The following is a 24,358-nucleotide window of genomic DNA, read 5'->3' as shown; positions in this document are numbered from 1 at the left end:
CCTGGGTTGGGAAGATCCCCTGGAGAAGAGATAGGCTACCCACTCCAGTATTCTTGGGCTTCCCTTGTGGCTCAACTGGTAAAGAATCTGCCTGTAGTGCAGGAGACCTGGGTTTGATCCCTGGGTTGGGAAGATCCTTTGGAGAAGTGTTATGCTGGCCTGGAGAATTCCATGGACTGTTTAGTCCATGGAGTTGCAAAGAGTTGGACACCACATGGAAACAGAACACCATTCCATGTTCGATGCATGAGACAAGGGCTCAGGGCCGGGGCAACGGGATGACCCAGAGGGATGGGATGGGGAGGGAGGTGGGTGGGGGGTCCAGGAAGGGGAACACATGTAAACCCATGGCTGATTCATGTCAATGTATGGCAAAAACTATTACAATATTGTAAAGTAATTAGCCCCCAACTAAAATAATAAGTTTATAAAAAAAAAGAAAAATAAATAAATAAATAAACAGAGAAATTAGATAGAAATTTTATAATCTGGCTATAGGAAAACTACTCAAAACAAAACACAAGACATGAATATCATTTAAGAAAATATGTTTTAGTGAAAATTAAAAATAGAATCATTTTTAAAAAGAATAAAAGAAAAGAGAAAGTAAAATATATTGAGGAAATTTTCCTATAAAAATTAAATATGAAAATCTTATAAAGCTTTGAGAAAATAATTCTTAAAATCGAGAATTTGTATATTCTTCCTTTAGATTCTGAGGCAGCTGTACCATGATACAGATAAAGAAAAAATTACTCATCTGTAAAATACCTTGCCCTGGAGAGAAAGTTGGGGTGTCATTCTAAGATTAAATTTACTTCTTTTCCTTTTCTGTGAATAAATTTCCTGAATGTTTCTGAAAAAAAAAAAAAAGAGTTGGACACAACTGAGTGACTTTCACTCATTCAGTCATTAGTAACTTAATTATAGGAGTGGTATCTTGTCATATTCATAGGTTCTGCATCCACTCAAGGGGAAGGAATTATACAGGGAGTGCATACAGGTTGTGGAATTTGGGGGCCATTTTTGAATTCTGCCTACTACAATAAACAAAGGAAAGATAAACTTGTATAACAGCTTCTATATTAAAATTCTTTTGACTGCAAATAGCTGTATGAATTCTAAATAACTGAGGCTAAAAAATAATTAATTAGACACATATTAGGCTATCTTACTGGAGAAGGAAATGGCAACCCACTCCAGTATTCTTGCCTGGAGAATCCCAGGGACGGAGGAGCCTGGTGGGCTGCTGTCTATGGTGTTGCACAGAGTCGGACACGACTGAAGCGACTTAGCAGCAGCAGGCTATCTTACAGATTCCAAGGAAGAATTGGGCAACCAGCCATTAGTAACAGGCTCTGAGAAAGTCCTAGAGAACTCAGTTAGTGGACCAGTTCTTCAATGAACCAAAGTAATTGTGCATTTTAGTACAAAAGTATAGTAAAATCCTAGGAGAAAATTTGGAGATAAGTGTCCACCCTAAATCAGTCAAATACAACCAGGGATAGGGTCTCAGAGTAAGACATAGTTAATGAAACTCACTCCTCTGTATTGGAAATAGTTACTAATCACTGTGAACTATGCAGCTACCCCAGTGGGAATTTATGCCACTAGTGAGGCAAAATGATGCAATGTTACCAGTTATCAATGAATTTTGTGTAGACAGCTCAAAAAATGTCACCCAAATAGAAATAAAGTGATTAAAATGTTATGTTGTTTAAGTTACATTAAAATATTCAAATTTTCAGTGTTACAGATTTTTGTTTTGATTAAACCGTTGCATTTTAATTGATGCAATTTAAAGAGCACTTAACCACAGTCTATATAGTTTTATCTATTTTCAAAAGTTTTGAAATGTTTCCAGTAAGTTGGATATGTATCTTTCCTGCCTTAGAAGTTTGGAAGTGGGTGGGAAATAGTCCCTGTTCCCCAGGTAATCTCACACTATTTCTGACTTGTGAGATGGACAGTAAGGGTTAGACTGGGTGGAAGTAATTTGAGAAAAGTTTTGGCATTGTATGCTAACCACACCTGTCATTAGAAACACCCCATCTGTGTGTTAAAGGATGAAACATACTTCAGGGTTTGACACTGCAATTTCTGAAAAATTATATATATTTTACTTTTAAGTATACTTTTAAGTATATTTTACTTTTTGGAGTTATGTATACTGGGAGATCGAGGTAGAATAGTGAGATGCTTTGCTAGTGAGTGAGCACTACTGACCACCCAGTCCCTGAAACGTTGTTTAAACATTTATTTTGTCCCTACTACTGTTGTACATTTTGTAAGATGAAAGGAATTATTTGCAATAGTAGTATTCACCTTGATTTCATTAAATTTCCAGGGTGTGTTTGTCTTTTAATATAATGATCTTATGTGCAGTTTAATATATATTTATATAATACTTAGCAGATTATCAAGTGCTTTTCTATATATTGTCCCTCTTGATTCTTACATAACCCTTTAAGGCTGTCAGGAAAACCCTCTTCAGAGGGAAGAACTCAGAGGGCATTGAAAGGGAATGTTTTCAGATTCTCAACCAGAATCCCTTGTCTTTCGACTTCTACTCCTGTTCCTTTTCAATAAAAAGATGCCTTTGCTACTGTTTGAAATTGTGACTGCCGTTAACATACCTGTGAGTGCTCAATAAATATTCATTGTGATGTTTAGGCCATTTTTTTTTTTTTCCTCAACTGAGAGTCCAAGAATCTCTTAGTTAAATGTAGAATCATCCTGGTAACATTCTTTCTCTTGGGGCTCTGTTCCTGTTAGCTCTTTGAAGCACAAACAAAATAGACTCATCAATTATAATTATTTTTAAATTTCTTTCCAATATGGGCATCAGAGAGAAAAGACACTGAGCTGTAAAAAAGAAGTGATACAGAATTAGTGACAGGTTGGGCCTTGGGGAATCCCTGGGAGTCCAACGATGCAAGACACTAGTCTTAATTAACAGAAGTGAATCATACACAGGCATACACAGAGTTTAGTTATGTCTTCCATTCCCTTGTTAAGTTAAAAATTACTGGACATGAGTATGTGTGTCTGGGAGTGATGCTGGTGACACAGTGGGCTGGAAGGGGCAATGATAGGTGACCATTCTTATATTGTTTTTTTGGCCTCAGTAATCTTTCTGGACTGGTAGTTAGTCTTCTGACTCACAGCTGTATTCTGCTAGTTGGTTATGCCAGGTATCTTTTTTGTAAGTGAAAAACAAATGAAAAATAAACGCAGCATATCTGTTTGGTATTGTTTAAAGATACAATCATAACTTTTTAAATGAAATGTTGTCCTCAGGCTCTGCATAGTCCCAAAAGTCTGCTGTGTTGAAGATGTGTGTAAAACCTGAAGGTGATATTGCAGATTGAAAAAAGATTTTTGCCAAGGCAATAAACATTATGATGGTTTAGTGTCCTTCACATTATCAACCCTTTGTATTAATGTCCATTCCCTCACCACCTCTCTTTACTCCCTGTGATACAGGTTTTGAATCACTTCTTCTCTCAAGGTGATTTTTGTGGTTTAGGGGTAGTGATTTGATATTTTTCCACTTCTCTCTTCCATGTTCATTCTTTCAATTTTTGAGTTGCTTTTTTTTCATTTTTTTAACCATAACAACCATTATCTCAAGGTCTATTGAAGAGAAAAATTATCTTGGTAACTAGATAGCAATAAGGTGGTAGTAATTTCAGAAGAATTTGCATTTAAAAGAGGAAGTTTAAACAACTTTTGAACAGGGGAACTTTCTTGATCAATCAGTAGGTTTCACAGATGAGGAAGTGGGCTCAAAAGTGGTCAGGAATTAACTCAGTTAGTAGAGGATGCAGGTGAGATTTGTCTTCCTCCAAAATCTGATCCAATTTTACTGCCTAGCAATGCTGACCACAAAGGAAAGAGTCTCTTACAGAGGGAATTCCTGATAATGAGAATAATGAAATTATAGAGTTGTGAGGTCTTGCAGAGAACTCCCAGACCTCACTGTGTTCACTTACTCTGCTCGAGGAAAACCTTACTGCCCAGAAAAAACTTTGGTAAAAAGGAAACCCTGCTTTCTTCTCTTTGTTAAGGTGGGCTCATTGAGGGAAAAAAAAAAAGGTATAGCAGCGAGTGGGAAGCAGAGGAGCATCAGCTCTGTGCTATCCTCTGGTCTTCAGTTTCTCCCTGCACCCACGTGCAGATCTGTCTTTACCACAGCTTGGAGAGAATATGTCTGGCCATACTTAGAATGGGAGAGCGTAAAATAACTTACCATTTAGTACTTTGAGGGATGTAGAATCACTCTTAACCTGCCTATAAGTGTGGTTAGGGGTCAGTAGGGATTTGGGGGATAAAGCTATATGAAAAGTGAAAGTGAAAGTTGCTTAGTCATATCTGACTCTTTGCAACCCTATGGACGTAGCCTGCCAGGTTCCTCTGTCCATGGAATCCTCCGTGCAAGAATACTGGAATGAGTTGCCATGCCCTCCTCCAGGGGATCTACCCAACCCAGGGATCAAACCCAGGTCTCCCACACTGCAGGCAGATTCTTTACCAGCTAAGTCACCAGGGAAGCCCTTTACGCAATTGGTGCTATGACTGAAAAGAACAATTACGTGGAGCTCATATAGGAGTTATTTAAATTAGTAATTTTAAATTTGCTAACATTTATTGAACACATCCTCTATGTCAGACATGCTATGTTCATTATGTCATTTGATCCACTTAAAAGCCCATAATGTAGGCCCTGATGCTATCTTATCAGTGAAGATATTAACTAACTTGCGTGAAGTCCCATAGTTAATAAACAGCAAAATCAGGCATCAAACCTGGGTGTGACTGATACCAGGCTCCCATCTTAAGCACTGTACACAGAGCTTCATGAGGCTTCCCTGGTGGCTCAGATGGTAAACAAACTCCCTGCAATTCGGGAGACCTGGGTTTGATCCCTGGGTTGGGAAGATCCCCTGGAGGAGGGCATGGCAACTCATTCCAGTATTCTTGCACGGAGGATTCCATGGACAGAGGAACCTGGCAGGCTACGTCCATAGGGTTGCAAAGAGTCAGATATGACTAAGCAACTTTCACTTTCACTTTTCATATAGCTTTATCCCCCAAATCCCTACTGACCCCTAACCACACTTATAGGCAGGTTAAGAGTGATTCTATATCCCTCAAAGTACTAAATGGTAAGTTATTTTATGCTCTCCCATTCTAAGTATGGCCAGACATATTCTCTCCAGGCTGTGGTAAAGACAGATCTGCACGTGGGTGCAGGGAGAAACTGAAGACCAGAGGATAGCACAGAGCTGATGCTCCTCTGCTTCCCACTCGCTGCTATACCTTTTTTTTTTCCCCTCAATGAGCCCACCTTAACAAAGAGAAGAAAGCAGGGTTTCCTTTTTACCAAAGTTTTTTCTGGGCAGTAAGGTTTTCCTCGAGCAGAGTAAGTGAACACAGTGAGGTCTGGGAGTTCTCTGCAAGACCTCACAACTCTATAATTTCATTATTCTCATTATCAGGAATTCCCTCTGTAAGAGACTCTTTCCTTTGTGGTCAGCATTGCTAGGCAGTAAAATTGGATCAGATTTTGGAGGAAGACAAATCTCACCTGCATCCTCTACTAACTAATTCCTGACCACTTTTGAGCCCACTTCCTCATCTGTGAAACCTACTGATTGATCAAGAAAGTTCCCCTGTTCAAAAGTTGTTTAAACTTCCTCTTTTAAATGCAAATTCCTCTGAAATTACTACCACTTTATTGCTATTCAGTTACCAAGATAATTTTTCTCTTCAATAGACCTTGAGATAATGGTTGTTATGGTTAAAAGAAAAAAAAAGAAAACTAATTGTGTGGCCTGCTACTAAATGACATGCCCTGATGAAAGAGAGAAAAGAAGGGATGTGTGTGAGGGAGAGGGGTAAACCTGGCCAGATGACCCAAAGATGCTAATATAATAGGTAGCCTAGGAAGAGCCCTGGATATCCTCCTGTACTATAACCTGTGAAACAAGGCCTCCTCAGCTCTGCTCCGGGAAGGTGAATGTGCCATTTCTTGTAGTCCTCGATATGCGCTTTGTTGCAGGCCCCCCACTTTGCTTGTCTTTGCAGGGCTGTCATTGTGTGATTCATAACTCAGTATTAACTGCAGATGAGGGAGGAGTGAATAGGGGAATTTTTTTTTCATGTGACATAAAGTAACTGGGATCAGGGATTTTCCACAGAAGCATTAATTACCCTTGTCAGTCTAACCAAGAACAAATTTTACTTTAACCAAGGATCATGGTATTTCATTGGCACCCAGTGAATGTGCAATGAAAGCTTTTCCATTTATCCCTGAGTATAATAAGTTAAAGTCTCTTGTGATTTATGATTTTCCTCCTTTCTCTTTAAACTAGTATGGTACCTATTAATAATAAGCACACAATTCCAGAATGTGAGACAGACAGATGGAAGGTTATTGGTGACAAGACCAGGTTAACAATGTGGAAATTAAGTTTTTTCAGACTTTTCTATTCATTGGTTTTCTTACCGTTTTTCTTATTCTATTATTCCCTTTACTGATTGTGGAAACTAATTGAATATTAGAATTAGAAAGAGCCCAAGAGATAATCTAATCTATTTTAAGGAAAAATTGTGAAAGACTGAAATTTGATGAGTGTCCTGTTTGATTCTTATCTTTGATGAGCATGTTTTACAACTCTACCAAGATAAAAGTTAATTTATAAAAAACTGATAGTAGTGCAAATAATACCTATTTATAGAAATGCATCTGGTAGAGTGCAGTTAGTTTTTGCTCTATGGATATAGATTCATTTTACTAGTTTTGCATTTGTAAATTCAGCATTCCTTACCTGACTACAATTATGTGGCACTTTGCATTCTGTTTTGAACCAGCTGTGGTATCTTCTTGGTTCCCTCATCAAAATCTTGGCCTGTGTTCATTTTACATCTGTACAAGGAATATGATTTTCTTTTTTTTTTTAAATGATGCCTTAACATTACAGATAATGAAAAAAATAGAGAGAAAGAAAGCAAGAGAAAGTAAATTACACAAACTTTTTGTCATTGTTGGACTCAAATCCATGTCTCTTGACCTTGATTCCAGAAACTAAAATTGACACCATGAACTTTTCCCCAATCTAATTGCCTGTATTCTGTACTTCCTCACATTTTCTTGACCCTTTGAAGCCAGACCACATCTCCAAAGCACAATAATTGATAGCTTCGATATCTACTTGGTATGTATCATCCCATCCCCTCCCCCCATCAGATATGTAGCTATCACTTTGCAAAAGGTAGGGAAGATGTTAACTATGGTGTATGCTCTGAGGAGCTACTGAGATCCTCTCTACTTCCTTCTCCACACCCCTTTTCCCTGACTATTCAAAATGCATCCCCTCATCTGACCCTCACTGACACTTGGGTGAGTACTAACACAGCATCATTTATTTGACCAGAAGGAACTGATCCTAAATAAAACCCAAATATACTTAGAGGAGTAAATATAGTATTTCACACAAATGAGTTGATTGAATCATTTCCAATTTGTACGCTAGATGAAGGACAGTTGACAGAAAGAAGACTGGTTTAAAGGATGTGGACATTTGGTGTTTGGGGGGGAGAGGCTTATCCTGTCACACTCATCACTGATCTGTTTCTGTACTTCTGGTATTTGAAGGAACTGATTTCTACTCTTATGTGCTTGACTCCTGAATCATTGTGCCCCTACTTTATGTGTTCTCCCTTCACACAGGCTAAACTTAGTGGCGAGAAGTTTCCTATGACTGAAGATGCTGTGGGAACCTCTGAAATCTGCATCAGAAAATTCCATATTAGTTTGCAAAGTCATATTTTTCTACAGCTTACACGAGTTATACGGTTTATACCTTTCTCTCTTTTAACCTATTCAGCATAATGCCTTCTTAAACTGATTTGTTTACCTCTGGTGCCCTCCTATGAGCTTTCTAGGAGCTAGGAGCTATCTTCTCCTATGAACTTTCCTGATGGGCCTCATGATAATACATCACCATTCTTCTAGACCCCAGGTTTTAATCTAGTCACTAGAGACAGATATCTACCAGGTTACTTAAACTCAGTTATAATCATCTCTTTTCATATATAGGCAAGTACTAATGAAGCTTCACATATTGTGGTATTATACAATATGTTATGGAGGTTCATAATTTGTGCAGACCCTTGATCTCTGGTTATTGTTATATTCTAGTGAGTACCCACTTTTCTATATCACAGGGGCATCCTTAAATTTCTTACTTAACTTCCTTCCACCTCTTATTTCTTCTTTATTTCCCTTTTCTTTTTTTCCCACTTTTCTCTTTTTTTTTCCCTTTTCTCCTCCCTCCTTTCGTCCCTCACTAAATACTTACTAAGTTCCTAATATGTGTCTAGTACTTTGCTAGACACTATGGAATATGCTGTATCATCCAAATTAAACATTTTTCAAGTCAAAGTTTTAGAGGTTATATGAGCTTAGAATGTATAAAAGCCATTTTGCCTGGACATGATTTTCATTTGTTTTTGTAGGGAGACATGAAGAATATCTTTTGAAATTTCTACCATTTAGAAAATGTAGATAGAAAGGCCAACTTTCGGTTGGGTCATGACAAAATTTAAACTTTCAGCATGGTTAATGAGTACTTGTTTTGGTATATATTTTAAAAATAATAACAACTATGAAGATGGTAACAGTTATATACATTCTGAGCATTTTCTATCTCAGTCCTCTGTAAGGAACTTTATATATGGTTGGCATGATCAAACTTTGTCTGGGACCCAGAGCTAAAGTCCTTAACTAAGCAAAAAGAAATCATATGCAATGATAGAAGCAAGAAATTCAATTGAACAGGTACTTCTAATTGATGAGATTCTAGACTTGAGAAAGAACCTCTAAAATAGTTATTTTATTAAATGAGATATTTTTCAAGCCAGGACTCAAATTGACCAATATTAGTTCTATTGAACTCTTCCTTTTTCATTCTGGATAATTCAATAGTACTACAGATTAATCTTTGGAAAAGCATCCTTGAATTTTATGTTTGTGTGAAATTCCCCTTTATTAAACTGTTTCATGTGATAAGATGTAAGGATCAATCCTGCTGGATATGGAGAAATTGGAACCCTCACACATTGCTGGTGTGAGTGTAAAATAGTGCATTTGGGAAACAGCTTTGGCAGTTCTTTAAAATGTTAAACATAGATTTACCATATGACTCAGCAATTCTACACCAGATTTACCATATGACTCAACAATTCTACACCTAAGTCTAAACCCAGAGAAATGAAAATATATGCTCACACAAAATTCTTATATGTGAATGTTCATAGTGGCTTATTTATAATAGTCCCAAAGTGGAAACAACCCAAATATCCATCTACTGATTATTGGATAAATAAAATGGAGTATGTTCATGTAATGGAATACTGACAATCAGAAAGGAATGAATCTTTATTATATGCTACAATATGAATAAACCTTGAAAATATTATATTAAGTGAAAGAAGCCAATCACAAAAGACTGCATATTATATGATTCCATTTATATGAAATTTCCCAAGGAGCCAAATCCATAGAAAAAGAAAATAAATTAGTGGTTGCCAAGGACTGGAGTTGGGGGTAAATGGGTGATTGCTAACAGGTAAGAAGTTTCTTCGGGGGCTAATGAAAATGTTCTGGGATTAGATTGTGTGTGGTGAGGGTTGCATAGTTCTGTGAATATAATAAAACCACAAGAATTTTGTACTTTAAGTGTTTAAATGGTGAATTTTATGGTATGTGAATTATATCTCCACAGAACTGTTTAAAAAAAATAACTTTCAGGATAATATGTGTAAATGTAAAAAAGAAAAAGATCTACAGTACATAGATTTCCTTCTGTACCAAGAATAGTACCAATATATGTGAGGAAACTGAATAAATATTATTTATCTGGCTAGCTGGAAGTCTGGAGGTTTGAAGTCTTCTGAATTCTGGGCAGTTATTTCAAGGAGAGACTGGGAGAGTCAGTAAAGGCTGTGGAGGTTACTTCTACCACTAAAGGTTACTGGCTATGGCTGCTGGATTCTGTTTTCTGCTCTTTGAGAAATGACAGTAATGATGTCCCATGGTGGGGCATGAGGTGTATGTGTGAGGGAGAGATAGAGAGAGTAAGAAAGAGAAACAGCCTGACACATAGGGGTACATTATTATTTTATTACAAATGTTATCATTACCTTTATCTAGGAGAGCACAGCTTCTGTGCCTGGTGTAACATCTAGGACTTGGATTTAGCATAGGGAATATGTTAAAATAGCCACGGAGACACTTGCCCCTCAGCTCTTGCGTATCTAAAAATAATTTTCTTGTTTGTCTCAGCAAATTATCATTTTAGTGAAATAATTTTTTTCTTTCTGAATTTTCAAAGTGAACATTTTTACCCTACAATACTTTTTATGAAAGGACTTTTTAAGGAAAACCTATTTTTAAAAACTGAGGGCTACTGAGGTGAAGTACAAAATTAATTGGAAGCTATGTGAATTTAAAATCAACTGAATTTCATTATTTTTAAGACTGAAAGGATTATCAGTTTAAAGACAAAGAACAAGGCTCTAATTAGTTAATGCATCAATGGCAGAAGTATCTCTCTGAGGTGAAGAGATTTTAAGGACTCAGTTAAGGAGCCAGATATAAAAAGAGAGAAATTTGAGGTTAAAAACTACAGAGACAAAGGCAGAAAATAACACCAATGCTCCCCAAAATTCAGTGTTAAAAAGCTAGCACATTTAATGAAAATTTTAGTTAGCTTAGAGGTTAAAAAGCACTAAGTTTGAGGCATAAATGGGTTTAAAAACTTTGTTTTTCAAAGAGAAATCAAATCTTTACTCAAGAATGTGGTATGTATCGTAACATATTTTTAGAAACAACTGTAGTCACAAGTGGAATTATTGTATGTTTTCTACATCAGAAATCTAAATAATTTTCTACTTTAAAATTATAAGATAGACATATTTTTGTATTATAATATGCCTGAAATTTCAAAAAAAGTTGTTTTGAGAAATGGTAGAATTTTTTTTCTTTTTTCTTTGTTTTCTGAAAGTCTTAGTTGTGTCTGACTCTTTGCGACCCCATGGACTGTATGCTGCCAGTCTCCTCTGTCCATGGAATTCTCCAGACAAGAAGACTGGAGTGGGTTGCCATTCCCTTCTTCAGGGGATCTTCCTGATTCAGGGAAGCTGCTATCAAATCAGGGTGCTATTCAGTGACATCAGACAATTAATAAAATTGGTAAATGTTGTGTTACATTATGGCTACAGAATAGAAGTTTCCTATAATAAATCTAGACCTCATTAGACAAAGAAGTGTACTAGAAATATGGACCTTTACAAGTCAGAATTGTGTTACCACCTACAGCAACATATCGGCATGCATTTAACAGCAAAACACTGAAGTTCATTAATATTCTGAACCATATAGAATTGTGTTGTCTAATAAATGCGGCTATTTAATTTAATTGCAATTAAATAAAATAAAACATGTAGTTCCCCAGTCATACCAGCCATGTATGGGTAGCAGGTATTGGATTTTACTGTGCGGATACAGAATATTTATATCATCTCCAAAGGATAGTTGGATAGTTCTAATAAACAAAGCTACCAAAAAGATATTTGTTTTTGTTAATGGACTGGCTTTATATCTAAGTTGATTGATTGAGGTTACTCATAAGGCACAATTCTGACACCAACCTAGGGCTTTAATTTCACATAGAATTTTCTCTTTAGAGGCCATAGAAATGTCCTTAAGCATATCCAGAAGCGTCACAGACGTGTTAGTAGACCCAGGTACTGGAAGAGAGAGTATAAAATAATTATTCAATTATTCATTCATTCATCAGGTACTCGTTGAGCACCTGCTATTTTCTGAGCATATGTTCACTCATGCTAGATCCACTGGTACAAAGAGGAAGATATTGCCCTTGGCCTAAAGAAACTATATCAGAGCAGACAGAATTAAGTTAGGCTATTATGGGGAGCTCAGAGAGTAAAGAATCTACCTGCAATGTGGGAGACCTGGGTTCGATCCCTGGATTGGGAAGATCCTCTGGAGGAGGGCATGGCAACCCACCCCAGTATTCCTTCCAGGAGAATTCCCGTGGAGAGAGGAGCCTGGTGGGCTACAGTCCATGAGGTCTCAAAGAGTCCAACAGCACTGAACAGCAAAGCACACAGCACACATTATGGGGCTAGCAATAAAAGTGGGTTCTGTGGGAATACTGTGAAAGGAATTGGGTAACAAAGGGAAATTATTGTGAGTCCTACTTTAACTTTTTAAAAAGTGGTTTGTGACACTTAAAAAGAAGGTTGGTTCCATGGCAGTGAGGGAAAAGGATTGCATGGAATATTTCTCTTTTACCCCTTACAGAATCTAACATAATCCTAAATTCACAAGAGTTGATCAACACATCAACTGAATAATTTAGCAAGTACCAATCACTTAAGATTTTTTAGAGGACTTTTCTTAAAGTAGCTGTCTCTTAAAAAATAAATTTCCCCCAAAAAAGACAACCAACCAATCAAAGGAAGAACATGTCAGGATGAATCCTAAAAATGTGGGTTAGTTGTGTGAGAAGCAATTAAGAAAAATATAATTTTCTTACACATTAGTGTATTTTAAATTTACCCTTACTTAATATCAACCAAAAGGGCCTTACAGACATCAACGACAGAGGTTTTTTGGGTTTTTTTCCTAATTTATGATGTACTGTGGATGATTGACAGGGACTATAATAAGAGGTCTGAGCACTACCTACTGGGTTGGAAGTAGTCTGGACTTGGTAATACTGAGACCCTGCTAAGAGAGAATAAGAGTCAGGAGCCAGGAAGATGTGCTGTAGATTAACCAGTTGTGGTGAACAGTAGGGTGGGCATCAGCTCTCCTGAACATATTTATGGTTTGGGCAGTTCCAAACAATCATTTTATTCTTATAGTTACCACCAGATGGACTGTCCAGTTCCTCCTACTTGGTATTAAACAACATGTCTAATAAATATTCAACACTTAGCACATGCAAACTGCACTTGTTGAGCCTCCCTAACAGCCACTAATGAGGACATTAGCTTTCAATTAACTGTGTAAAGCTTTGGGTTTGGACTAGAACATTCATCCAGCACAGGCATCAATTTGTAGATCATTATAGGATATTAGCTGGTTGCTTGACAACCACATGGCCTAGCAGATTTTAGGCTGAGCTCCAATGATAAGCAAGGATTTCAACTCTTAAGTTGGGCCTTATTATCTCTTCCACCTGGACTATTATAAAAACTCTTCAAGTCTTACCTGGCAAAGATTTAGGGGAAGCAGCTGCTAAGTTCAAAACTGAAATAAAGTATGGAAAAGTAGAATATTTATCTTGAATGCACAAGTAGAAATGTTAGCATAGCTTGAGACTGGTGACAGTCTCAGCCAAACTGCTAAGAGGACTGCCACAGGATATAAGATACAATTTCACGGTTTAATTTTAGTGTCTTCTCTGGATTTACTATAGTTTAATAATTATTATTATAATAAAATTTTTCTATGAGAAATGATTTACAAATATTTTCTATAGTTTTGTTTCATTATATACTAGTATTTTCTATATGCATATCTGTGTGATTCTAAAACAAATAATATGAAAAATAGAATATAGTGTAAATATTACTTTGCAAAAGCAAATTGCTCTACCTTAATGATCTACTATTTAGTTAAGTGTTCCACAAGTGAGGCTTCCCCAGTGGCTCACCAGTAAAGAATCCACCTGCAATGCCGGAGACTTAGGAGAAGGGGTTCAATTCCTGGGTTGGGAAGATCACCTGGAAAAGGAAATGGCAATCTACTCCAGTATTCTTGCCTGGAAAATCCCATGGACAGAGGAGCCTGGAGGGTTGCAGTCCATAGGGTCGCAAACAGTCAGACACAACTGAACAAGAGCATGTTCTACAAGTAAACCTGAATAAGCAGATCTCCCAGATTGTGTAAAATAGCCACAAGACAGTATTGCCATGTTGGGATAGGCAAATAACTTGATTTGTATCTCTTACACTTTTGAGTCAGGTTTGCAAATTTTGTGAGCCCTGTCTGTGGAGTCCAGTCATCATTGTGGCCTCTGAGATTACTCTGCGGTTTGTATTGCATTATATTCATTCCATGAAGCAAGATATTGTTGTTGTTGTTCAGTCACCTAGTCATGTCTGACTATTTGTAAACCCATGGACTGCAGCATGCCAGGTTTCCCTGTCCTCCTCCATCTTCCAGAGTTTGCTCAAACTCATGTCCATTGAGTCGGTGATCCCATCCAGCAACTTATCCTCTGTTGTCCCCTTCTTCTCCTGCCTTCAATCTTTCCCAGAATCAGGGTCATTTCTAATAAGTCAACTCTTTGCATCAGGTGGCCACAGTATTGGAACTTCAGCTTCAGCATCAGTCCTTCCAATGAATATTCAGGGTTGATTTCTTTAGGATTGCCTGGTTTGATCTCCTTGTAGACCAAGGGACTCTCAGGAATCTTCGCCAACACCACTGTTCAAGAGCATCAATTCTTTGGCACTCAACCTTCTTTATGGTCCAACTCTCACAGCCATATATGACTACCGGAAAAACCATAGCTTTGACTATACAGACCTTTGTAGGCAAAGGAATGTCTCTGCTTTTTAATATGCTATCTAGGTTTGTCATAGCTTTTCTTCCAAGGAGCAAGTGTCTTTTCATTTCACGGCTGCAGTCACCATCTGCAGTGATTTTGGAGCCCAGAAAATACAGTCTGTTACGATTTCCATTGTTTCCCCACACATTTCTCATGAAGTGATGCGACCAGATGCCATGATCTTAGAAACAGGATATAGGTTCTGCCTATTCCTTCCCTATCATTAAAGGCTGACTCAAGTGCATGATATCGTATACATGGTCACTCAGTCATGTCCAACTCTTTACGACTCTATGGACTGAAGTCTGCCAGGCTCCTCTGTCCATGGGATTTTCTGGGTAAGAATACTGTAGTTGGCTGCCATTTCCTCTTCCAGGAGATCTTCTGCACACAGGGATCGAACTCACATTTCTTGCATCTCTTGCATTGCTGGCAGATTCTTTACCGCCTGATCCATCATTGTTGTTCAGTCAATAAATCATATTAGTTAGCCCCCAACTAAAATAAATAAATTTATTAAAAATAAATAAATAAATAAATAAAATAAAAATAAAAATAAATCATGTCCGACTCTGCAATCCCATGAACTTTAGCATGCCGGGCTTCCTTGTCCCTCACTATCTACTGGAGTTTGTTCTGATCCATGTCCACTGAGTCAGTGGTGCTATCCAACCCCACCTCAGTCTCTGCCACCCCTTTCTCCTTTTGCCTTCAAATTTTTCCCAGCATCAGGGTTTTTTCCAGTGAGTCGGTTGTTCACATCAGGTGGCCAAAGTATTGGAGCTTCAGCATCAGTCCTTCCAATGAATATTCAAGGTTGATTTCCATTAGGATTGACTTTTTTGATCTCCTTGCTGTCCAAGGGACTCTCAAGAGTCTTCTCCAGCACCACAATTTGAAAGCGTCAGTTCTTCAGTGCTCAGCCTTCTTTATGGTTCAACTCTCACATCCACACATGACTACCAGAAAACCCATAGCTTTGACTATATGGATCTTTGTCAGCAGAATGATGTCTCTGCTCTTAATTATGCTGTCTAGGTTTGTCATAGCTTTTCTTCCAAGGAGCAAGCATCTTTTAATATCATGACTGCATTCAACTTCTGCAGTGATTCTAGAGCCCAAGTAAAATCTGTCACTGCAAATCTGTCACTGCCTCCACTTTTTCCTCTTCTACTTGCCATGAAGAGATGCTATGGGACCAGATGCTATGATCTTAGTTTTTTGAATGTTGCATTTTAAGCCAACCTTTTCACTCTTGTCTTTCACCCTTTTCAAGAGGCTCTAATTCCTCTTCACTTTCTGCCATTAGAGTGATATCATCTGCATATCTGAGGTAGTTGATATTTCTTCCTACAATCTTGATTCCAGTTTGTGATTCACCCAGCCTGGCACTTCTCATGATGTACTCGGCATAGAGGGCTTCCCTAGTAGCTCAGCTGGTAAAGAATCTGCCTGCAATGCAGGATACCACGGTTTGATTCCTGGGGTGGGAAGATCTGCTGGAGAAGGGATAGGCTACCCACTCCAGTATTCTTGGGCTTCCCTGGTGGCTCAGACAATAAAGAATCTGCCTGCAATGTAGGAGACCTGTTATCAGTTCCTGGGTTGGGAAGATCCCCTAGAGAAGGAACAGCTACCCACTCTAGTATTCTGACCTGGAGAATTCCATGGACATGGAGATGGAGAATCCCTGTAGCCTGGCAGGCTACAGTCCATGTGGTTGAAAAGAGTCAGACACAACTGACTGACTTTCACACATACTCTGCATAGAAGTTATATAAACATTGTGACAATATATGGCCTTGACTTATTCCTTTACCAATTTTGCACTACTAGTTCCATGTGTGGTTCTAACTGTTGCTTCCTGACCCACATACAGGTTTCAGGAGACAGGTAAGGTAGTCTGGTATTCCCATCTCTTTAAGAATGTTCCACAATTTGTTGTGATTCACACAGTCAAAGGCTTTAGCATAGTCAGTGAAGCAGAAGTAGATGTTTTCCTGGAATTGTCTTGCTTTCTCTATGATGCAACAGATGTTGGCAATTTGATCTCTGGTTCCTCTGCCTTTTCTAAACACAGCTTGTACATCTAGAAGTTCTCATTTCACATTCTGTTGAAGCCTTGCAGCATTTTGAGCATTACCTTGCTAGCATGTGAAATGAGTACAATTGTGTGATAGTTTGAACATTCTTTGGCATTGCCTTTCTTTGGGATCGGGATGAAAACTGACCTTTTGTAGTCCTGTGGCCACTGCTGAGTTTTCCAAATTTGCTGGCATATTCAGTGCAGCACTTTAACAGCAGCATCTTTTAGGATTTGAAATAGCTTAGCTGGAATTCCATCACCTCCATTAGCTTTGTTCATAGTAATGCTTCCTAAGGCCCACTTGACTTTAGACTCTAGGATGTCTGGCTCTAGGTGAATGAACACACCATTGTTGCCATCAGGGAACCTCTAAAGGTTGAATTATATTTCCATAAAATTTATATGTTGATTTTGTAACCCCTAGCACCTTAGAACATGACCTTATTTGGAAACAGGGTTGTTGCATATGTAATTAATTAATATGAGGTCATGTTGGGGTGGGGTGGAGCTTCTAGATATGCACACCAGGAGAAAACCATGTGAAGATGAAGGCAGAGATCAGAGTGATGCTACCCTAAACCAAGGTATACCAAACATTGCCACAAAATCACTGGAACAAGTTTAGAGGTGTAAAACAGTTCCATAACCCTCAGAAGGAAACAATTCTGTTGACACTGTGATCTCCTTCTAGACTCCATAAATGCCATGATAAACTTCTGTTGTTTAAGCCATCCAGTTTTAGGTATTTTCTTATAGCAGACCTAGGAAACTAATGTACCTGTAGCAGTAAAGTGTGCAGATATGTATTCATTTTCTGAAGTAGTCACTTCTACCAAATATCCTGTCCTGCGGTAAAGCTTCAGGCTACTGGCCATACAACACTTTCAAAATATAGAGGAGATAGAATCAATAGACTTAGATGCTGCTAAAAATTCATTTGTGTCATCCATCAATAATACAGTCCTTGTGGCTGATCCATATCAGCTTGATTCCAGCAAGTGATTTTCAATGGTATCAAAAGAAGTCACCCCCTCTATTCATTTTCAAAAGCATGTGTCAGTACTCCCTAAAACCCACACGGATCTCTTTCCAATAGCCTCCCCTGCTTTGAGGACACAGAGAAGGACCTAGTAAAAGCCAATAAAAAAGATTTGCCATTGACTGGGGCACTTTTCTGGAGGTAACTGAAAGCATCTTATATATCTTCAGTCCATTAGGGTAAGCCACAACTGCCAGAGGCTCATTGGCAATTAAAAGTTACAAGACACTGAAGGTCCCCAGTGAGTCCTGTAAGGTGAGAGATAAATACACATTGAACTGGAAAAGTGCAATACATTATGATGCTCTTCACATCTGATTCAAGGCCATGGTTGAGCTCCATGGCCATTAATACAACTATTGTTTCTACCTGGGACTAGTCTCTTTTGAAGCAGTTTCCTAAAACTCTTCATCATACATAGTACACACTTAGAAAAATCTGATTGAATCAATGGAGGGATAAATAAATAAAACTAATTCCTTAGAGATGGTTTCTGGATTCACCCTGAAGTTGTAAGAGCCTTTTTTAAGAACCCTTGACTAGGTGTTAGCACTGTGCGATCACAATGTCTTACACACTAACAAAATAAGGTTCCTATATCTCCTTACCACAGGCTGCCCTCTTCCTATACCTCTTATCTATTATTTGGCATCAAGTTGTACCTCATTCCGCAAACTATGTCAAAATCCACCTAGATCATGGTCTGTTTCACAGAGATTGCTGACCATGTGTTCACTCAGTTGTAAAAAATAAGTTTTATATATTGATCAAATTTAGTGAACACATAAGCTGCAGCACAGATTGAAGACAACTAATTTATTGTTTGTTGGGATTTAGATTCATTTAATCTCTCCTGGAGGAGCCCTAGAACCCCTTCAGTTTATGTTATTAATTAACTAATCATTGCCATATGTGTATCCAGATATCAGCATAAACATACACACTCAGCATCATTCTCTACACTAAAGCAGTAGTAATAGAGACTGGAGTTCAGAACTCACAACTGAGATCCCCAGTAAAAGGGCAGTAGTGGATTAGCAGACATGTAAGGTCAGCAATTTTTGGCTGGTTATTCTACTAAGAAGAGAAGTGAAAGGCAAAAGAGAAAAGGAAAGACATACCTGTCTGAATGCAGAGTCACAAAGAATAGCAAGGAGAGATAAGAAAAACTTCTTAAATGAACAATGCAAAGAAATAGAGAAAAAAATAGAGTGAGAAAGGCTAGAAATCGCCTCAAGAAAATTAGAGATACCAAAGGAACATTTCATGCAAAGATGGGCACAATAAAGGACAGAAACAGTATTAACCTAACAGAAGCAGAAGGTATTAAGAAGAGATGGCAAGAATACACAGATGAACTATACAAAAAAGATTTTCATGATCCAGATAACCATAATGGTGTGATCACTCACCCACCTAGAGTCAGACATCCTGGACTGCGAAGTCAAGTGGACCTTAGGAAGCATCACTACAAACAAAGCTAGTAGGAGTGATAGAATTCCAGCTGAGCTATTTCAAACTCTAAAAATGAGGCTTTAGTGCTGCACTGAATATGCCAGCAAATTTGGAAAACTCAGCAGTGGCCACAGGATGACAAAAGGTCAGTCTTCATTTCTATCCCAAAGAAAGGCAATGCCAAAGAATGTTCAAACTACCACACATTGCACTCATTTCCCATGCCAGCAAGGTAATGCTCAAATTCCTTCAAGCTAGGCCTCAACAGTATGTGAATCAAAAACTTCCATATGTACAAGCTAGATTCAGAAAGGCAGAGGAACCAGAGATCAAATTACCAACATCTGCTGGATCATAGAGAAAGTAAGAGAATTCCAAGAAAACATCTACTTCATTGACTGTGCTAAAGCCTGTGACAGTATGGATCACAACAAAGTGCAAAAAATTCTTTTTTTTTTTTTAATAAATTTATTTATTTTAGTTGGGGGCTAATTACTTTACAATATTGTAGTGGTTTTTGCCATACATTGACATGAATCAGCCATGGGTTTACATGTGTTCCCTATCCTGAACCCCCCTCCCACCTCCTTCCCCATCCCATCCCTCTGGGTCATCCCATTGCCCCGGCCCTGAGCATTTGTCTCATGGATCGAACATGGAATGGTGTTCTGTTTCACATATGATAATATACATGTTTCAATGCTATTGTCCCAGAACGTCCCACCCTCACCTTCTCCCTCAGAGTCCATAAGACTGTTCTATGCATCTGTGTCTCTTATTCTGTCTCACATATAGGGTTGTCGTTACCATCTTTCAAATTCCATATAGATGCATTAGTATACTGTATTGGTGTTTTTCTTTCTGGCTTACTTCACTCTGTATGATGGGCTCCAGTTTCATCCATCTCAATAGAACTGATTCAAATGTATTCTTTTTAATGGCTGAGTAATATTCCATTGTGTATATGTACCACAGCTTCCTTATCCATTCGTCTGCTGATGGACATCTAGGTTGCTTCCATGTCCTGGCTGTTGTAAACAGTGCTGAGATGAACATTGAGGTACATGCGTCTCTTTCAATTCTGGTTGCCTCGGTGTGTATGCCCAGCAGTGGGATTGCTGGGTCATATGGCAGTTCTATTCCCAGTTTTTTAAGGAATCTCCACACTGTTCTCCATAGTGGCTGTACTAGTTTGCATTCCCACCAACAGTGTAAGAGGGTTCCCTTTTCTCCACACCCTCTCCAGCATTTATTGCTTGTAGACTTTTGGATAGCAGCCATTCTGACTGGTGTGAAATGGTACCTCATTGTGGTTTTGATTTGCATTTCTCTGATAATGAGTGATGTTGAGCATCTTTTCATGTGTTTGTTAGCCATCTGTATGTCTTCTTTGGAGAAATGTCTGTTTAGTTCTTTGGCCCATTTTTTGATTGGGTTGTTTATTTTTCTGGAATTCAGCTGCAGGAGTTGCTTGTATATTTTTGAGATTAATTGTTTGTCTGTTGCTTCGTTTGCTATTATTTTCTCCCATTCTGAAGGCTGTCTTTTCACCTTGCTTATAGTTTCCTTTGTTGTGTAAAAGCTTTTAATTTTAATTTTAATTAGGTCCCATTTGTTTATTTTTGCTTTTATTTCCAATATTCTGTGAGGTGGGTCATGGAGGATCCTGCTGTGGTTTATGTCAAAGAGTGTTTTGCCTATGTTTTCCTCTAGGAGTTTTATAGTTTCTGGTCTTACATTTAGATCTTTAATCCATTTTGAGTTTATTTTTGTGTATGGTGTTAGAGAATGTTGTAATTTCATTCTTTTACAAGTGGTTGACCAGTTTTCCCAGCACCACTTGTTAAAGAGATTGTCTTTTCTCTGTTGTATATTCTTGCCTCCTTTGTCGAAGATAAGGTGTCCATAGGTGTGTGGATTTATCTCTGAGCTTTCTATTTTGTTCCATTGATCTATATTTCTGTCTTTGTGCCAGTACCATACTGTCTTGATGACTGTGGCTTTGTAGTAGAGCCTGAAGTCAGGCAGGTTGATTCCTCCAGTTCCATTCTTCTTCCTCAAGATTGCTTTGGCTATTCGAGGTTTCTTATATTTCCATACAAATTGTGAGATGATTTGTTCTAGTTCTGTGAAAAATACCATTGGTAGCTTGATAGGGATTGCATTGAATCTATAGATTGCTTTGGGTAGTATACTCATTTTCACTATATTAATTCTTCCAATCCATGAACACGGTATATTTCTCCATCTGTTTGTGTCCTCTTTGATTTCTTTCATCAGTGTTTTATAGTTTTCTATATATAAGTCTTTTGTTTCTTTAGGTAGATATATTCCTAAGTATTTTATTCTTTTTGTTGCAATGGTGAATCAAAAAATTCTTAAAGAGTTATTAATACCAGATCACCTTACCTGTCTCCTGAGAAACCTGTATGCAGGCCAAGAAGCAACAGTTAGAATCATACATGAAACAACTGACTGGTTTAAAATTGGGAAAGGAGTACATAAAGACTGTATATTGTCACCCTGCTTATTTAACTTTTATGAAGAGTACATCATGAGAAATGCCAGGCTGGAATGAAGCACAAGATGGAATCAAGATTGCTGGAAGAAATATCAATAACCTCAGATATACAGATGAACCACCCTTACAGCAGAAAGTGAAGAGGAATTAAAGAGCCTCTTGATGAAAGTGAAAGAGGAGAGTGAAAAAACTGGCTTAAAATTCAACATTCAAAAACCAGGATCATGGCATCTGGTCCCATCACTTCATGACAAATAGATGGGAAACAATGGAAACAGTGACAGCCTTTATTTTCTTGGGCTCCAAAATCACTGCAAATGGTGACTGCAGCCATGAAATTAAAAGATGCTTGCTCTTGGGAAGAAAAGCTGTGACCAACCTAGAGAGCATATTAAAAAGCAGAGATATCACTTTGCCAACAAAGGTCTGTATAGTCAAAGCTATGGTTTTTCCAGTAGTCATGTATGGATGTGAGAGTTGGACCATAAAGAAGGCTGAGCGCTGAAGAAAACTGTGGTGCTGGAGAAGACACTTGAGAGTCTCTTGGACTGCAAGGAGATCAAACCAGTTAATCCTAAAGGAAATCAACACTAAATATTCATTGGAAGGGCTGATGCTGTAGCTCCAATATTTAGGCCACTGGATGCAAAGAGCTGACTCATTGGAAAAGACCCTGATGCTGGGAAAGATTGAAAGCAACAGGAAAAGGGGACGGCAGAGGACAAGATGGTTGGATGGCATCACCAACTCAATGAACATGAATTTGAGCAAACTCTGGGAGATGGTGAAGGACAGGGAAGCCTGGAGTGCTGCAGTCCATGGGGTCGCAAAGAGTTGGACATAACTGAGTGACTGAACAACCTAATAACCAATTCTACTAAGAAGGCTATGATTAATCAAAATGCATCTGGCTATTTCCTCTCCTGATCTAGATTGCTGGAATCTTTATAATTGCCTTCTTTGACATTGTGAATGACAATACTCTATCATTTAAAGGATAGAAAGTAACTTAGATTTATAGAAAGACAAAGGTCAAGTTCTGTTAGCCTTTGGGCCCAACAAAAATGGCACTGATGATACATCATCAGTGTATATGTTTACCCTTTTTTATCCAGGGGTCAGGATGGGTTTATTCTCATCTAGCTTACACATTCTTATTTGCTGTCTTTTTGAACCACACTTTGGATACATAAGGCTCTGGCCTGAATGTGGACAGTGGAAGAGAGTAGGCTTTGGCTCAGATTTAAGCCAACACAAGGTAAGGATCAACCTTATGGCTTCATCAACATGATGTTCTCATCTGAGAGAAGCAATAAAGAGTAGAGAAACCATGGTTCTCAGAGCCAGACATATCTGGAATCATATGTGTGCTACTCATCAGCTGTGCTCACTGAAAACTTATTTAAATTATCTCAGAAACTCAATTTTCTTTGTATTTAAACTCAGGATAGTAATAGTACCTTCCTTCTAAATTTGTGTATATATGTGTGTGTATCATGAGATGGCATATGTTAATAGAATAATATATTGGAAAGTATCTGCCATAGTGCCTGGCATCAAGCAGGTGTTCAATTGCTAATCCCCTTTTCTTCTTTCTTTTCAACCAGACAGCATGCTGGAAATGTTTTCTCTGACTCATATATCCCTGCTTGCTAAACACTGCCCCCTTTTAAATCAGAAACACACACACAAAAATCCAATTTGGACAAATTCTTTTTAAATCAATAAACTTCACCTTTATGATCAACAACAAAAACCCAGTTGTTCCTTTTTTAGCCAGTGCGTAATTGTTACTGCATGATCTGGAAGAGAGGTGGGTATTTTGCTGAAATACAAATGTTGTAGGCACTTTGAGTGCATGAATAATACATATCCTGTTACTACCTGTCTGCTAGAAAAATGTCATTTTTAAGATTTGGGAAATAATCAAAAGGTACAGGTATTGATAATGAATAAACCTCTTCCCAATTTGATGTATATCATATTATGTTTCCTTTTACTTGATGTTATACATTTTCTTTGTTTGAAAAATAGAGATAGTTTCATAGGTAGTAACACTTTGGCACAGGTGTTTGTCAAAAGAAGGGGCTTGTTTATGTCTCTTTTGTCTATATTTAGACAGAAGGCCCTCAAGGATCTTGGGCTCTTTTGTAATCTTTCCTCTTACTTAGCCTAGTGCTGGTTACAAAGGAAGTGAATTTTCAGTGATTAGAACTGAATGAGTCAGAACACAGAATTATGACCAAGAATAAAAGAGCAGGATGAGTCAGAGAGGAGTTAGAGGAGCCAAAGTTTGAATGGGAAAGTAGGAGGAAGAAAAAGGAGAGACTAATGTGTAGAGACTGCAACTGCTCTGGGGGTGGCCGCTGTTTGGAGAAACAGACGTACTAGAATCCAACAATCCATGTCTAAAACATCAGCCAAAAAAATCCTGTCTTACACTGTGCTGTGAAAGTAGAGGAGGACCTCACCCTATACATTTGGCTTTTCATATTAGTCTCCTTACCTCCTTCTGGGCTTTGTTTAAGTATCAAGTTACCAATTAGCTCTTCTGTGACAGCCCCACCCCTCGATCTATCCTTGGATTCCCCATAACTTTCATT

General features: G+C 38.1%; 1 protein-coding gene across 12 annotated transcripts in view; it reads right to left on the bottom strand.

Moving 5' to 3' along the window:
- Positions 1–2,675: 2,675 nt before the first annotated feature.
- LOC145538978 (uncharacterized) overlaps positions 2,676–24,358 on the bottom strand; it is a 225,031-nt gene continuing 203,348 nt past the window's right edge. For 3 of the 12 annotated variants that reach the window (XR_014077394.1, XR_014077410.1, XR_014077397.1), the window contains 2 exons: positions 13,755–13,824; positions 11,640–11,817 (listed from right to left, as the gene is read on the bottom strand). The gene's annotated coding sequence lies outside the window, so the exon portion shown is untranslated. Of the gene's footprint in view, positions 2,778–11,639; positions 11,818–12,026; positions 12,246–13,309; positions 13,349–13,754; positions 13,825–24,358 lie in introns of those variants that run through there. The other 9 variants (XR_014077409.1, XR_014077400.1, XR_014077423.1 and 6 more) reach the window with 6 other exon arrangements.

This window comes from Giraffa tippelskirchi, chromosome 2 (assembly GCF_054371585.1).
Source record: "Giraffa tippelskirchi isolate mGirTip1 chromosome 2, T2T-mGirTip1v1.2.pri, whole genome shotgun sequence".
Lineage (NCBI taxonomy): Eukaryota > Metazoa > Chordata > Mammalia > Artiodactyla > Giraffidae > Giraffa > Giraffa tippelskirchi.
Note: the sequence above shows the minus strand (reverse complement) of the source record. Positions and strands in the feature narration are given on the sequence as shown.